Source organism: Falco rusticolus, chromosome 4, assembly GCF_015220075.1.
Source record: "Falco rusticolus isolate bFalRus1 chromosome 4, bFalRus1.pri, whole genome shotgun sequence".
NCBI lineage: Eukaryota > Metazoa > Chordata > Aves > Falconiformes > Falconidae > Falco > Falco rusticolus.
Window position 1 is genome coordinate 37,619,541 of NC_051190.1, and position 6,748 is coordinate 37,626,288.

Below are 6,748 nucleotides of genomic sequence, written 5' to 3' on the forward strand. Positions count from 1 at the left end.
AGTGGGCAGATGGAAGCTCTTTGAAAGGGGGGGGGGAGTTATCCATGTAAATTATCCCAGAGGGGCGAGGTCACAGCAAGCCCTGTTGTGCTTCCCTGTATCCAGCTGTGGGTGGGATGGATGGACAGCAGGATGGGCAGACAGCAGGACAGGCACATAGGTCAGGATTCAGGATGATGGAAAAGACACAAATGAACATCAACCCACTGCATGATGCATATTTTATTTCTCCCTTTCCCCACCAGGCAGCAGCCCGGGATGACCGGGACCTGTGGATTAGGTGAGTCCTGAGGATTATGAAATGCATCTGTCTGTCCCCATCCTGCATGGCCTGGGAAAGGCACCAGCACCACAGGGACCAGGTCCTGCGCTCACCACTCCCCCCAGCTCCAGGTGATGCTGGGACACTTGGGACTAACGGGGGAAAACACCAAATGGTAGAGATGGGGCAATCTGTCTGAGGCATCCCACAGGCACTGGGCACGGCACATGTCTGGGGATCTGGTGGTGGCCGGTGGCACCTCCAGCTAGGGCATGAGTGGGATCTCGTGGGAGGTGAGATGGGAGACCTCGGGAGGAGGTCACTGTGGCCACCCCAGCCCGTGCCACCCACGCTGTGACAAAAAGGAGGAAGGAGGCCAGTGGGCAGACCCAGACCCGGGACAGGCGGGTGCAGGGCCCCACAGCACCCGGCAGCTGCCCAGGAGGATGCGCCCATGCCCGGAGTGACAGCCCACAGGAGCTGCTCGCCGGGCATTAACAGAGCTGCTGGAGAAGGAGATGAATTACGGCTGATCCTGCTCAGCATCCTTTCCGAGTGACTGTGCAGGATGTGCCAATGCCAAAATCCTTTTCACCTGCCGCCTCCCAGCCTGGTGACAGGTCCCCTGAGGAGGCTCCACCCGGCACAGCCGGCACTGCCAGACCTTGGTCCCTGCGCACCTCTAGGGGTGCAGCTCAGCTTTACACCCTCCCTGAGCCAACCTTCCGCAATACATCCCTGGCCTGGACCTCTGTCCATAGGGGCACCCCATGGTGCATTTGGGGGGTGCACGACCTTCCCCAGCCCAACGAACCCTCGTGCCGAGGGGTGCCGGTACCCCATGCTGGTGTGGGGCGAGCCACCTGCTCCCAGGGCTGTCGCAACCCAGTGCCGGGTGGTGCCAGGTGTGAGCCCCGGGACTGGTTTCTGCTGCTGGGAGAGGACGGGCAGCAGGGTTTGCCGAAACTGCTGGGAACTGGCGGGTGCAGGGGTGCTGGGGTGCTGGAGTGCCGCAGCCAGCTCAGGCTGGGCCAGCCTCTCCCAGTCTCACCAGTCGGGATTTACAAGAGCAGTGTCACCCTGCTCTGGGGCAGGACAGCACCCAGCAGCCATGGGGATGGCAAGGTCACCCTGATCCTGCCCTGGTGCCTGTGGTCCAGCTCCACCAGGGCACCTGGTGCCCTGGGGCATCATTTCCACCTCCCTCCTTGCAGCTGCTGGGATGCCCCCATGGATACATCCCCCCTTGCCCACAGCACTGGGGGATCACAGCATCCCCTGAGCCAGGCTTGTGGGGTGAATCACGGAGACCTGCTGGGGAACAAGGCGCTGCCTTGCCCTTTCCACGATATTTTCCGTGCTGGCGGAAGCAGAGCATTATCTTCCTCGCCCATCAGAGGCAGCTGCCCCTGGGTGCGCTCCATCTGCATATTTATACAGATGCAAACATTACACCCCGGAAATTCCCAGCCTTTACATCACAGGCTAAAGCCTGCCGTGGAGCCTTGACCTTTTTCTCCCTTTCGATGGGTTCTGGAGAGCTTGTGCCAGGGCAGACTGTGCCTTGGGACACCCCAGCCAGGACCCCTGCTGCAGGTGACGCTGCTCTGCGGGCACCAGGATCCCCTTCAGCACTGGGACCACTGTGAAGGTTTGGGGCTGCAGCAGGGCACAGCTCACTGCTGAGCTCCCATGAGACCGGTACTCCTGCACGGGTGTCCAGGGCTGCAGCACCGTGCCACGCAAGAGTCAGAGGGGACACCTGCGTGTCCTCCCTGGGAGCCAGAACCCCCCCACTCTCTCCATCCCTTCATAAGACAGGAGAATAAAGACTAAGAGCAGCTGCTGCTACCTCAGATGCAATGAGCACAATGCAATCTTAAAATCCCAATGCCACGAGCCCTGTCGTACGGTGCTCAGTGCCTTTCTGAAAGCCGTGTCTGTGGATGCAGGATAGGGACCTGTCAAGGTGGGGGTGTCCCCCTCTGTCCGTCCCCCCACGTTCTGGTGCAGATGTCCCCCATCCCCATGCCTGCTGTGTGTGCCACTGCTTGGTGCCTCCAGCCTGGCACAGGTGACACCAGCACCCCAAAGCCACCACACCAGCATGCTCAGCTGCACTGCTGGTGACAAGACATCCCCTCTGCTCTGTACTGCACTGGGAGGATGAGGAAGAGCTGAATTTAATTTATTCCATGCTGCATTTTCATGCCAAATGAGTCAGAGCGCCGGCCTCACTCAGCCTTTGTTTTGCTTGGCTGCTAGCGAAGGCTTTTGCTTAGTGTTTGTTCAATATTTAACTCCCTTGATGGCTCTTGGGCTCAAACCAGCAAGTGCAGCAGAAAAAGCCACTTCCCTGCTGGGGCGGGAGCTTTCTCGTCCTTCAGCTCCGCTTAGGAGCAATACACTTGTTTTATCCTATTTATTTCTCGGAGTTTGGTGAAGCCCTGAACTTGGTCCTTTTAGTCACCACATCCCATAAAACCCCTTGAAAACTACTGGGGCTCACAGGGGCTGTGGGATGGGGCTGGAGCAGCCAGCTTGGCTGCTAATTTCAGAGCAAGACCAGCCTTAAACAGAGGTGCGGGAGGTTTCGCCCGGCACAGGACCAGTTAGGAACGAGCGCGGCTGCATTCCTGTGCACGTGGGAGCCAGCAAGAAGGAAGCATCAATGTGGAGGTGTTTCAGTGCCCTGCTTTCCTGTGCCGTGCCGGCTGCGGGCAGGAGCTCCCCTCCCAACCCCATAGCCAGCAACCCCCTGAAGCGGGAGCGAGCAGTTCAGCTGGGCCCTCCAAGGGCTGCCCAAAAGTCCCACCCACAAAATAATTCAGGTTTTGGCCAATCTACTGTTGGTTTGTGTTCTAGTGTGTGTCTCAGCTTTTCAAAGAGATTTCCAAATTTTTTTGACCCTACCTCCCCCATCCAAAGCTAAATCCTAAAACTCTTCATTGGGAAATGCTGCTGAAAAGCTGTCGGGGCTGAGCATTCCCACACCCAGCTCCTTTGCTGCAATGGGTCCCCAAAACCCCTCGGCACCACAGGACATGCTGGGGCTGCAATGCCTTTCAGGGCCGCTGCCAGGACGCTGCCTTCACCCACCAAGCCCCGATGCCTTCCCCAATTAGGATGGGCTTGTGTGGGGTGGGACAGTGGGACATGGTGGGATGGACCAAGCCCATCACGAAGGTGTCAGCAGGGAGCAGGACCCTGCCAGCTGATGCTCATCCTGCACCTCTCGGCAGCAGGGCTGGCCTTGGCCGGCAGCGGTGGGGAGGGTGCAGGGTGGAGTGGGGTGAGCTCGGCAGGGTGTGGGACCCATGCCAGCCAAGGGCTTGCCAGGAAAATGCAATCTTATTACATAAACCATGCCTCTCTCCCACTCCCCTCCTGCAGCAGCAGCTCAAGAGCTTCCTACCCAGGTTAAGTCAATATTGCCACATTGCTGCCTCTGTCGAGGCACTCACCCTTGTGGAAGGAGATCGATGGGTGTTTCAGGGCTGGAGAGGAGTCACTCCCCTCCCAGGGGTCCCAGTGTGCTCCAGCTCTGAGTTCTGCTTCCTGGGGTCCCTCAGAGCAGCACCACTGGAGCTCGGCATCCTCCCACAAGCTCCCAGCTATCCCGCAGCAGGACTCAGCCCTGCTCAGCAGCTCCCTGGACATCACAGGGCCAAAGCCCTCTCCCCAGCACGGGCTGCGGGCTGGCAGGACACCCCTACTTCCCAATGCTCAAGAGGCTTCAGAGGAGCTGGCAGCACCACCTCTGGGTACCGGCCTGGCGTGCACCGCGTCTGACAGGAGCTGGGGGGGCGCAGGTTGCAGCGGGGACTGGCTGCATGGGGAAAGCCCCTGAAAGGCTCATTTGCAAAATAAATACTGCAAAAAAAATTTCCTCCCATCTCAAGTCTGAGCTGAGGCTCCAGCAGACCCCAGCTGGGGAGGAAACCTCAGCACAGCGTGTGCGGTCCTTTGGGCAGGCACCAGAGCTCCTATGAGAGCTGCCAGCACCCCGAACCACAGGCCCTCAGGTCCCCAAAAGCATGCTGTGCAGTATGGCTTTGAACAGCGCCTCTGATCCCAAGCCAAAGTAAAGGCAAAATACCTGGGCAGTTTACATAAGACATAGTTTTCCACTACGACGGAGTTTCTCTCTGCCCGGTGTTTCACCCAGCAGCTGCAATTTTGCAGCTTTCAAGGGCATTCACACAAAAAAATGAGCCACGCCAGAGATGAGGGCAGATTAGGAGGATTAAGGCTGCAGAGCTGATGCAGAAGAAGATGCAATGTAAAAACCCTCCGGTAGGCAAAGGCATTTCATCCCAAAACCCAGCCGCTGCTCACCTTCGCAAAGGGTTTAGAAACGAGGAGGGCTCCAGGATTCGTACAGCGCATGGAGGGGAAGCTGGAAGAGGTGCACCCTGAGCACCTGGGAACATGTTGCTGCTAGATATTGGGGGGGGCATACAAAAGCACAAAAACCAGAAAGTGTTTCCAGAGCAACTAAAGATGCACAGAACTTCACACGGTAAAATAAAAGTAGGTGGGTTGGGGTTTCTCTGTCCTCGCCTCTCCTTGTTTCGGGCTCAGAGCCAGTGCACCCCCCCCGAGGAGGGGGATACAGGTGCTGCCTGGCCGGGCACGGGTGCCATCGCAGCACGGGGATGCTCACAACCTCTGAGCAAACCGCAGCACCAGGCAATTCCTCCTCCCCCTACAAAATAGGGAAAGCCTGCTCTGCTCCTCAGCGCGGGCAGGAGCGTGGCCATGGCGGGGAGTGTGCCAGCCTCCCGGCACTGCCAGCCCAACCAGCCCGCAGGGATTAACCAGTACCGGGGGGTCAGATGAACGGTTCTTACCAAGGCAATTCTCACAAACTGAATCTATTTGGAAGCACAAATTGAAGCTGGGCGCCTTGGAAGACAAATCTGTAACCTCAGTCATAGTTAAAACAGAGTCATCATGGAAGGTAACTGATAAAGCCCAGAAAGTCGGCCCCTGCCAGTACAGGGTCAGGCCAGCAGCCCCCATCCAGGCCGTTCCGGGGCTGCCACTCTCGGGATGCTCCAGCCTCACCCCGGCACCCCTGGCAGTGGACGGGGCATGAGTCTCATCGCATGATTTCACCCCATGGGAAGCTCTATCCCAGCTGGACCCTGCTGCCCCTGCAGGACATGGCACTGCCAGATCAGGCTTCAGCACAGCCTCGGGCACCTGCGAGTGTGTTAAATGTGCCTCTGCTCGCTAAAGATGCTTGGCTGGACGAGGCCATGAAAACCCAAAGCACTGCAGGGTGATAGCCCTGCTCCGGGCAGGTTCAAGGCTCTGTGGGTTTCAGCCTCACAGCTGAGCTGGTTTGTGGTGACTTATTCACCCCCAAGAAGTGGCTGGCAAAGCCGGGGAGCGCAGCTGGACCACCCCAGTGCCACGGAGCCTCCAGCAGCCACTACGCTGCGTGCCGGTGCGTTCAGCCCCTGTGAGGAAACTGTCTCTCACCCCCCCAAAAGCAGCTGGGAGGACAATCCACACCAAACTGGGATGGAGGAAACTCTCCTACAAACACACACACACCCCCCCAAGACTTGCCTTGCGCTGCTGCTGCCGGACCCACAGCCTGCCAGCACCCCAGGCGGGTGAAGCCAGACCCACGCAGGGATGTCTCGCTGCCCAGAGGGCTCTGTGCTCTTTAAGGGTGCCCGGGACAAGCCGCCCTGGAGCAGAGGCAATCCGACTCACGCAGGGGATCGGGATCAATAGGTCACAGCATGCACTGACTTGCCCCCAGAATGAAAATCAGCAGAGGATTTGGGGCTGGTGGGGAAGCTACAATCAGGCCTTTAATCCCACATGGACACAAAATCCCAGGATAAAAAGGCCAGAGCTGGTCCTAATTGCTGACTGCCCTGTGCTTGTGGATATGTGAGCAAAACCTCTTAGGCTGCCCTGGGCCTGGGAGAGGCACCTCATTGCCTCCTTGCTGCCTGTATGCACGACCCCCAGGGAGAAGGGGGTCCCCCTGTGCGGGGGGGGACCTGCCCCAGCGCTGGCAAGGGCAGCACCACCACTGGTCCCGAGGGGGCTGCCGGCCCTCGGAAGGATGCCCCGGCCCCAGCCGCGATGCTCGGCAGCTGGTTGCTCTGGAGGACAGAAACCAGGAGGGAGATGCTGGGGCAAAGCGGGGAGGCGGGTTGAGGGGGGCAGCTAGCCCCCTCGGCCACCCCTCCGTGCCTGCACCCCCAGCCCAGCGACCCTGCACCGCGTCGGAGCTGGGGGACCCCCCCAGCTGCTCCCCGCTCTGCTGCCGCGCTGGCTCCGGGGGGATGTCACGGTTGACCCTGCCCATTTGAGGGGGGGCAGCCCCAGCAGGGCTGGAACTGAGAGCACTGGGTTCCACCAGAGCCCTCCAGGAAGCCGGGGAGCGCCGGGGGAGGATGCTGCGGGGGTGGGGGGGCAGGGGCGGGCAGGGGGCGGGTAGAAGGCAGGCAGGGGGCG